The following is a 10641-nucleotide window of genomic DNA, read 5'->3' on the forward strand; positions in this document are numbered from 1 at the left end:
ACACTTAGTAGAAAGAATGGAGCATTGCAAGTCTCAGGATCTGATCTAAAGGATCTGAGGAAAGCACAGGTGAACGGTAAAGAGTATCATATGTATTGCAGATAGCCACAGTATGTCATACAGGATGGAGTTGTGTGTAGATCAACCAAATGTTGACCACATGTTGTAGTTCCTGCCACTTTGCAGACAGAAGTACTACGACAAGCACATGATCACATGTTATCGGGTCATGGGGTAAGCGAACAAAAGATAGAAGAGTAGCTGAAAGGTTCTGGTGGAGAACAACATCTGCTCACGTTCAACAGTACATCAAGAACTGTATTCCATGTGCACAACGTGCTAATTTATGCTATTAAAAGATACAAGTACAGAGCTCTCCAAAGTCTGACTGCCCATTCCAAATTATAGGAGCAAATATTTTGGGGCCATTTCACAGAAGTCAATTGCGTAACAAGTATGTGTTAACAATTATCGATCACTTCTCAAGATATCTGGTAATGGTAGCAATATCAGATCAGGAAGCAAGCGCAGTAGCTCATGTTATGGTAAATCATTGAATTCTTAAATTTGGGATGTCACAAACGATTATTATGGACTGGGGGACAAATTTCATGTCCGATATCATTTAGCAGTTGTGTCGCTCACTGAAAGTTAAGAAATTACATAAAAGTTCATTCCACCCACAGGCGAATGGTTGCACAGAATGAGATCATAGGTCTGTATCTAAGATGCTAAGCAGTTATGTGAATCCTCAACATCTAGACTGGGAAGGATATTTAAATTTTGTAATTTCTACCTATAACTCAAAAACTCATCCACAAACAATTTATAACCTTATGGGGTGCAGAGAGAGAACTTGCAGCAAGTGACAGGTAAAATTCCATATTCTCTTGTACAGAGAAAGATGGGATGGCTGAATGCTCGTGGGAAATTACTAAAAACCGTGTTCAGCATAGCAGGTAGTGATTATACGTCAAGTTTGAATGGTACAATAGGCTAAAAGCAAGCAGTACCGAGACATACAGAAACAATAGTGGACTGGCATACGATCAAATTATGGACGTGCAACGAGGATTGTAAAACATAACTAAAACAACGCATAAAATAACAATGGAATTACAGAAGTGTGCTAAAGATACAATGATTCCTGTAAATAAGGTTTTAGATATAATACAGAATCATCTAAAAACATTGGACAGCAAAGCAGGCATAGCTAGGGAAGAGAGGGAAATCGTAAACAGTGTAAATGATGCTAGAACAAAATTGGAAAGAATTCAGGAAGCTATCAACCATGCTATGCATAATCACCTAAGGACTACAGGCTGACATCGAAAAAATTTTTTGCAAGAGCTATTGCAAGTGGAGAAAGAATTTCCTGCATGTCTGCAGCTTGGTTGGTTGGTTGGTTGTTTCGGGGAAGGAGACCAGACAGCGTGGTCATCGGTCTCATCGGATTAGGGAAGGATGGGGAAGGAAGTCGGCCGTGCCCTTTCAGAGGAACAATCCCAGCATTTCCCTGGAGTGATTTAGGGAAATCACGGAAAACCTAAATCAGGATGGCCGGACGCGGGATTGAACCATCGTCCTCCCGAATGCGAGTCCAGTGTCTAACCACTGCGCCACCTCACTCGGTTCTGCAGCTTGTTATTTCCATAAATGAAAGCAGTAAAGCATTCTATTACCATGTAGCGCGCGCGCGCGTGCGTGCGTTTGTGTGTGTGTGTGTGTGTGTGTGTGTGTGTGTGTGTGAAGTTTCAATAATACATATTAAGATTTTTCTTTGTTTGCTTTTCCTAAAATTTCGCGACGTCCTTTTTTTATACAATTCCCCGTAACTAACTTTAAGTCACAATTTGAATGTTACACAATTTGTGTATATCAAATTGGACGCAGTCTCATTAACAGATGGATTAAATTTTTGGTTAATGAAGTATTGCTTGTATCTAAACAACGTGAAATGCACTTAGTTCTAGCAGGAGAAGATGTTGGTAAGTGTATTAATGAAATTATGACTATTTGTCCTGCACGAGTAGTACAAAAGGATAACCGTTCGATTTCTTAGGAAATACGTAAGAAAATTGTTATGAACCCACGGACACACTTTCAGCGAATCGGAAATCATTGGATTTATTCTGTATACAAGCGACAAACGGTAATAGTGAACTGTTATAAAACAAGACTTTTACAGGAATGATAAGAGTAGAATTTACAGCTTAGCGGTACATTAATCAACGGAAGCGGATGTGATATAGCGGGAGTAGACTTCCGTCTAGCAGCAACCATCATGGGTACTACAATAATTACTAATGTACAACCGACATTGTATTGGCCAGAAAATCGCTTCAGCATTTTACCTATTAAGAATATGTCCTTTCTAAATTACACACTAGTTGCTACAGTACTACAGAGAGGAGTCAAATAACGAAAGCGGAATCAAAGCTCACACACGACATCCCTCTGTAGTGAGTTGTACCAGGAAGGAGAAGAGAAACTGCAGCATAAGTGAAGTTGATAAAGAATTTTGTAAGCGGACCAAGATTATTATATTAAAGATTAACTTTTTCTTTGTTTGCTTTTCCTAAAAATTCGCGATGACCTGCTTTTTTTTTTTTTTTTTTTTTTTTTTTTTTTTTTTTTTTTTTTTTTTTTTTTTTTTTTTAGAGAGTTGCAAGTCAGCCTTGTATAGTATGAGACTGGGTCAGGACAAAACACAACACCGACGTTTCTGGCGAGCCGCGCAGCAAACTTCAGCAGAATGCAGTGGGTGAGAGCAGCCAAATAGGCTCACGTCACCTTCGTTATGTGACGAATGAGATTGTAAAGTGAGTGCAAGAAATGGTACCATGAGCTTCTACGAGCCATTTCCATAGTATACCAAACCCGTTAAGCAAGCACGGCAGACGGAAAACCGCTGACCGTAATAGCAAGACCTATGCGGTCATGACGAATGGCATCAGGTAAAAATTAGGCACCACTTCGCTCCATAAATATCACAGCAGTTTAGCTTACAAGGCAACCGGTCAGAGCGATCGATGCCATACATGACGTTCGTACTCGATGTGCTGACAGCAGCGAAGGGACGTTTGGCACAGTCTGTTGCAGATTTTTTGCACGCTACGGACAAAATGAGTCACTACTGGGAGAGATGGTTACATCGTCACATTCACCAGTCGCAGTGTTAAACACCATAGTCTGCCTTCTTCGCTGATCGGAGGAGCTGGAGGTTTTTCCTTGTCATCGGGATCAGTACTTCAGAGTTCACGACATTCTGGATGACAGGCGAATATCATCGAACTTCACGGCTACATGGCAACCGAAATTGTGGTACAACGGATGACGAACAAGGATGGCGAGCAGGAGGGGACAGAGCACCTCCCACGTCGGCGTATGTAAACTCAATACGTGCCCTGCCATCATTCACTGCCGCGGTGTCGTGGTACAGTCGGTGCCAGAACCACTGGGAACGGCGAAACGCCAGTGCAACAGCCGGCTTGAACCAAGTGTGTCGTGTCAGCTGCCTTAAGCGGCTGAAGGCCACTTACAATACTGCTCCTAAGGGGCACTGACAGACGATGCCAACCACGAGTCAAGACCACTTCGTGCATTTTTATGGAAATAAATAACTAATTCTGAAAGTTCTTTCACTGCGCCTAAGGGGGAATGCAGATCATTACCATCGCTGAGCGGAAAAGTTGCAAGGAGCGAACTGAGATAGTGCCTCCTGACTAAGAACTAATCTACTAACACACTCCCAATTATCGCCTTTTGCAGTACTCTAGATATGTTGTTATGCTGCGCACTTAACTCTTGTGCGACATCTGACAGTTCACGTTGACGATTTGAAGACTGAGTGTAAAATGTATAAAGCGTGTCAAAAAAGATTATTTGTTTCACACCAGGAACTACTCCAATTGCATCAGCAGCCCCTAATTCAGTTGGATGGCTTAAACAATATTATTTGAAAAGTTTGTTGTACTTGATCTTAGGTCTTTCTAACACAGCTGAAATCCTACCTAGCATTACACTAGCATATTTTGGGAGTTCAGCTTCTATTGTTTCTGCATCTGTTTCTTGAAGTTTAGTGGTACCCAAGAAGAAGATATTGCCATCACTAATACGCTATTAAATCGATTGTGCAGCCCGGATGTAGACTGTAATTCTTCTATATTATGGGTGAACAGAACTTATACCTCATTGTGTCCAAAACTCAGTCTGTGATGTTGTCACAACAGAGTTTATTATGCAGTATTTCACCCAAGCGAAGACTATTCTGAATTTACAAATCCAAAAGCTTGCGAAAGTCTAAATATGGCGAGTTATTATTTGCTACAAAATAAACAGTACAAACAATTTCCTTGTTCTTTCTAAAATATATTTCTACTACACAGCTAAAAAAATTTCTGGAAAACTTTCTTGTGTTATTTTTCCTAACCTCCAAACAGTTAAAAGAACTGCAGAATGTCTGTGTCTATGAATCTTTCTTTCTCAGTATGTTATTTGAGCTCGTTTACTTGCACAAACTGGACACCACAAAACACTAGTCCATTACTTAGAAATGTACACTCTCTGTGATTTACTCACTCTTATACTTCGCTCGTCTTTACAGATTAAGCACCCCAGTTTGCCTTCCCTACACACCTACCACGCGAACGAGGATATGTTCAAAACAATACTACCTAATTTTTTATTTGAAAAGTCTTCAAGCATTTCAATAAAACTAACATTGTTAACGTTCTACATTTTTATTCTTCTTGTCTACATATGTATTTCTCAACATAGTCTCCCTGGCGTCGAATATATTTCTCCTGACGAGAAGTCTTTTCATCAGTACCGCCATTGTAGGATGTTTGTTGACCGAGTCATGACCTCATCTCTGCCTGCACAGCTTCATCACTATCAAAGTAAAGTCCTCCAAGATGTTCCTGACATTTTGGAAGCTGATGAAAATTGAATGGTGCCAAGATTGGACTCTATGGAGGATGACCGATCACACTGAAGCCAAGACGTCCGACTGTTGCGGATATCACATCACTCGTGTGTAGGCAAAATGTAAAGGCAGAGGTTTTCAGCTTGTGTCATTGAAGTGGGAAAGTTGACCATGTAATATGCAGGACAAACTTGAGAACAGGATAAAAAATTCTGACCCACTACTTTTCAGCATGCCCAATGCGTTCTCATAAATTCTCTCCGCGTTTTGTCCTTTCGACAAACAGGATAATTAAATGTGTTTAGGGATTCCAAATCACAATGAATTACGTCACATGATTGGCTTTTATCTTCAGCAAGTTATGTTCCATTGTTATCAACCTTGTATGACGCTGACTGGCCGTTATCAGTTTCACTTTCTTTATAATCACACGGATCATCTCATATAGTTGAAATCCTGGAACTAGATTCACTCGCATATTCTACCACACTGCGTTTGATACCGAAAACGACACATTTCAATTACTATGGAGTATATACACTTATAATTTATAAATATAATATGCTAGGCTTTAAAACAGCAAAATATTACGTAAAACCGTACAAGTCAACAGAACTGTTCCCTACAGTGCCTATAACTTCACGGAGAATAAAATTAAATCCCAATAACCGTGCCGGTCGTGCCATGACTAACGCTTAAAGGTGTCAAGAACCGGATTACAAACGCACAAACCAAAGGCAAGACAATGGAAATAGCAAATTGTATACATTGTATGCAACACAGTTATAATATCATAGCAGACAGTCAAGTCAACGGTCTACATCTGATATTATTGTTGCATTTTTGAAGAATTCAGTATCATCATAAAGAAGTGGGAAATGTTTTTTATTTTACTAATGTCTTACTTTACAGCTTAGGTTTCAGTTAGAAGTTAAATTTGCTTGCATAAGTAAAGAACGCAAGATTGGCACGAGGAAGAAGGGAGTTATGCATTATGAGACATGATTTCCGTCGAACATATTCTTCATCTAAAATGAATTTTATATCCTGGTGGTTAAAATGATATAAGATTCTTGCAATTAAGGTTCAAAAATTCACATGGGTATTGTATTTCAAATATTTCTTCTCATTAAGTGTCCTGGAATTATTCACAAGCAGTGGAGTTGAATGTATATCCATTCAGCATGTTAGGTGAACGTAATAACAGATATGCCTACATACGATTTATGACATTTTATTACTCAATGCAACACAGCGTTATCCGTCATGAATATAGGATCAACAGTGAACCGTTAACTACACAACTCACATCTGAATATACACATTCAAATAATTACTTCATTTTTGATATTTTTAGATGTTACAACTAAAAAGTATCTCATCAAATTAATTTGACATACGTGCAGAAATGTTACGATTGCTTTATTCGTTTCATGCATGCAAATCAGCCAAAAAACGACTTTATCACTTGAATTTACACTAGATATGCGGAATAAACAATTGTATTAACAGTATCAGTAATTAAACAACTACAAAACTGAGCACAGTGTTACTACCGTGTTTTCGACATAAATTTGATTAGCGCTTTTGGCCAATTTAACAGTAATTCTGTCTTTTACACAGAAAATATCTTTGGACGATTTGTTAACCTGTATTTAGTTTCATAATAGTCAAAGGGCCCATAATTACCGTTAAAATTATTAAACTCTTAGTTACAAAGGTGTATATTAGTAGTTCTCATGTTATTCCAAATAATATATCTTCAAGTGCTTTGACCAACAAATGCAAAATGCGCTATTTGGTGTACCATGATATCATTTTATATTCATTATATATTAATTACACACACACACAAGAACACGCAAAATACATGCATGTAGTATTACAAATACTGTAATGGAATATGTTGCAAATGGACATAAAACGATGACAAGAAAACATAATTCATAAGGGTGGTGACTTGCCCTCAGTCAACTAAGAGTCATAGTACTGATCTGTTCATTATTCTTTCCAAACTGGTCTGTTACCTTTCAATATTCCTCAATGAGTATTGCGTAACACTGACATTTTCAAGGCACTTCCAGAAAAGCCACATAACAGAGAGCTAGTAATAAGCACACATTTTAAATAACAACATTTGCCAAGAAAAGTGTATGCAAAAGACATGATATACAAAGTATTTTACATTTACTTAGCAATGACATCTTAGAATTACAGGAATCCAGCAAAGAAATACGTATTTTAAATGATCAAGAACTTATCCTCTCAGAATGAAATTCTTCAGTTTCTCCTCTTCCATTGCAACAACTAATTTTGTCATCTAACATATCATATGGAATTTAGTTTTGGAAAAACTGCACACAAATCGGATAACATTTCCTGAAAACCGCAACACTTACATAGAGCAACACTTTTTTTAATAGATAGAAAGCTGATCATGAAATTATATAAAAATAAAATTAAGAAGAAATTTCAGTATGAAGTCCAATTATTTACATTAAAGGTAATATCCATTATCTCCCGACCCAGTAATGTTGATGTATTTTCTTGCAGTCAGTTACTTTGCTACACATAAGTATGTAAAACAACGTTTTCCAATAATCAACGGTAATTCACTTTGTAATACTGAACCAAAATCTGTCTTACCTCATAATTGTAACACCATGTTAGTAAAGCTTAGTAAAATTTCTAGACATATATTTAAATATACAAAAATTATTCCCATCGAAAAAGGAAAACATATCTCTGTTACAATTATCTTTTTCCTCCTTATCCTGGTTAGTAATTTTCGGTGTCATATTGGGTAAATGACATATGTTATAAGCAGTGGCAACAAAATATCTATATGCTATCATGTCTTCCTTTCCAAAACACACACTCTTTTTCAACTTCCATCATTATTGTAGATAAAGGATTAGGTTATGTCTCGAGGGAAATTTGATTATGAGATCTACACATAGAATGTGTTTATGTCAAATCCTATTCACTGAAGAAGGAGTGGGTGTGAGTAGAGTCACTGAATCAGTTTTGTTCATATTATAAAGCACGTAATGTGTGTGCACCTATTGCTGACAGAATTATGAAAAACAGTCAGAATATATGTTACGCTAATTTTATCACAGTGCACATTTATCTATCAAATGTAAAACTGTCAGTCATAAGAAAACATATTTTCCTCTCGATCGACAGTTTAGCTACACTATGTTATGATTGAGGACATGTTGGTTACTAATAAAAGACGTTACCCCTAGACGATTATTATGCAAAGCATCGCACCTTCCGGCGTCACCCTGGAGCTCGGTGACGCTTGAGACAATACGGTGTCGATACAAGCGGAAAACGAAGCCAGAGCTTAGAAGTTAATGTGACATTCCAATGTCACATTGGCACCAAATAGCGTTATAATTTTGTCTTACGCCATACTGGGTGTGGCACACCGTCGTAAGGTCCTCACTCACCCTCTTAACCGCATTTCAACCCATTTATGAAGCCTCTGTGATGTAAGTCAGGAACGCTAAGCCCAGAATTGAAATCACGACAGTTTTTTTTTTTTTTTTTTTTTTTTTTTGTATCGAGACAAGGGAAATATATCAGAGATAAAATATGTCAGACACACCACGGCCCAGGAACGAACCGAAACGGCATCAGGATTTGGGATATAAGGGAATCGAAGAGAACACCGCTTCCCTTGGGGCGTTGATTCCCACAAATTTCGCGGTCGAACACGACAGTTCACAATGCGATGAGCAGCAGTACGACGTTCTTGAGAGTGTTTAGCCCTAATGACACCACTGGACGATTCAACCGCTCCGTAAGAACATCGTGCGTCTACAACACCATAGCGTAACCACAATTTTTGCTCTGGTATCCATGACGATCCACTACGCACTGTTCAAACCCTTTAGCCGAAATTTGAACGTAATCCGAAGGAGGAAAAGTTGTTCATGTTTTATCAATCCTTCTGTTTATGGCCCTCGTGTGTTGTGATCACGCGTGCAGGTTGAGGAGGGGGTGGCGGCATTGACTCATGTGTGAATAAAAGGACAAGGGATCCCTCTGAGAACTCTCATTCAGCAGCATTCTCGGCGCCACCCAAGCACCTCTGCTGAGCGTTTTGAGAATGCACCAGGTTAGAGACATTCAGTCAGTGATCACTGGCGCTGTTGTGACAGGCATTCCTTTCGACACACCGTAGATTGCACATGCAGCCACTAGGCGCTGGTTCAGTGACGTAGTGCCTTTCAGCTCAGCGGAGCCGAAACAACAACCTGTCATTTTGACGCCTAGTAATCAGTGAATGTATGTCTTTGTAGAGCTACATTTTTTAAATGCTCAACAAAAGTGTGCTGTTGGCGAACAAGGGGATGACGGTGGGGGAGGACATAGAGGGATCCGTTAGTCACGCATGTTTTAATGTTGCTATCACCCTTGGTTACACCTAAGAAGGGGGCGAAACAGGAGGGCTGACATAGCATAACTACACCAGAGCAGCATCAAATTTCGTTGAATGGTGTTGTAATACTTTATGACTATATGGTAATACTGTTTTTGTAAGCGGTTTTTTCTCTCCTTATGTTTTTCTTTCAGGATGGATACAGAGAGCAGAGGAGAATTCTCATAAATACGAATTCATTTTTCATATCTGCAATGTTTCTTCTGTCTTTCATACACACTGAAGAAACTGGTACACCTGCCTAATATCGTGTAGGATTCCGGCGAGCACGTAGAAGTGCTGCAACACGTCGTGGCATGGACTCGACTAATATCTGATGTAGTACTGGAGGGAACTGGCGCCATGAATCCTGCAGGGCTGTCCATAAAACCGAAAGAGTGCGACGGGCTGGGTATCTCTTCTGAATAGCATCTTGCAAGGCATCCCAGATATGCTCAATAATCGCCAGCGGATGTGTTTAAATTCAGAAGAGTGTTCCTGGAGCTTCTGGACGTGTGGGGCGTCACATTGTTCTGCTGAAATGGCCTAAGTCCGTCGGAATGCACAACAAATTGATGCAGGTGATCAGACCGGATGCTCAAGTACTTGTCAGCTGTCAGAGCCGTATCTAGACAGATCAGGAGTCCCCTGTCACTCCAACTGCATACGCCCCACACCATTGCAGAGCCTCCACCAGGTTGAACAGTCCCCTGCCGACATACAGAGTCTATAGATTCATGAGGTTGTCTCCATACCCGTCCACGTTCGTCCACTCGATACAACTTGAAACCAGACTCTTTCGACCAGACAACACGTTTACGAACATCGACAGTCCAATGTCGGTGTTGACGTATCCAGGCCAAGCGCAAAGCTTTGTGTCGTGCAGTCATCAAGGGTGCACTAGTGGGCCTCCGGCTCCGAAAGCCTATATCGATGATGTTTCGTTGAATGGTTCGCAAGCTAACACTTGTTGATGGCCCAGCACTGAAATCTGCAGCAATTTACTGAACAGTTGCACTTCTGTCACGTTGAACGATTCTCTTCAGTCGAAGTTGGTCCCGTTCTTACAGAATCTTTTTTCGGTCGCAACAATGTCGGAGATTTGATGTTTTATCGGATTCCTGATATTCACGGTACTCTCGTGAAATTGTCGTATGGGAAAATCACTACCTCAGAGAAGCTGCGACCCATCGCTCCTGTGCCGACTATAACACCACGTTCAAACTCACTTAAATCTTGATATGCCGTCATTGTAGTAGCAGTAACACATCTAACAACTGCG

Source organism: Schistocerca americana, chromosome 3 (assembly GCF_021461395.2).
Source record: "Schistocerca americana isolate TAMUIC-IGC-003095 chromosome 3, iqSchAmer2.1, whole genome shotgun sequence".
NCBI lineage: Eukaryota > Metazoa > Arthropoda > Insecta > Orthoptera > Acrididae > Schistocerca > Schistocerca americana.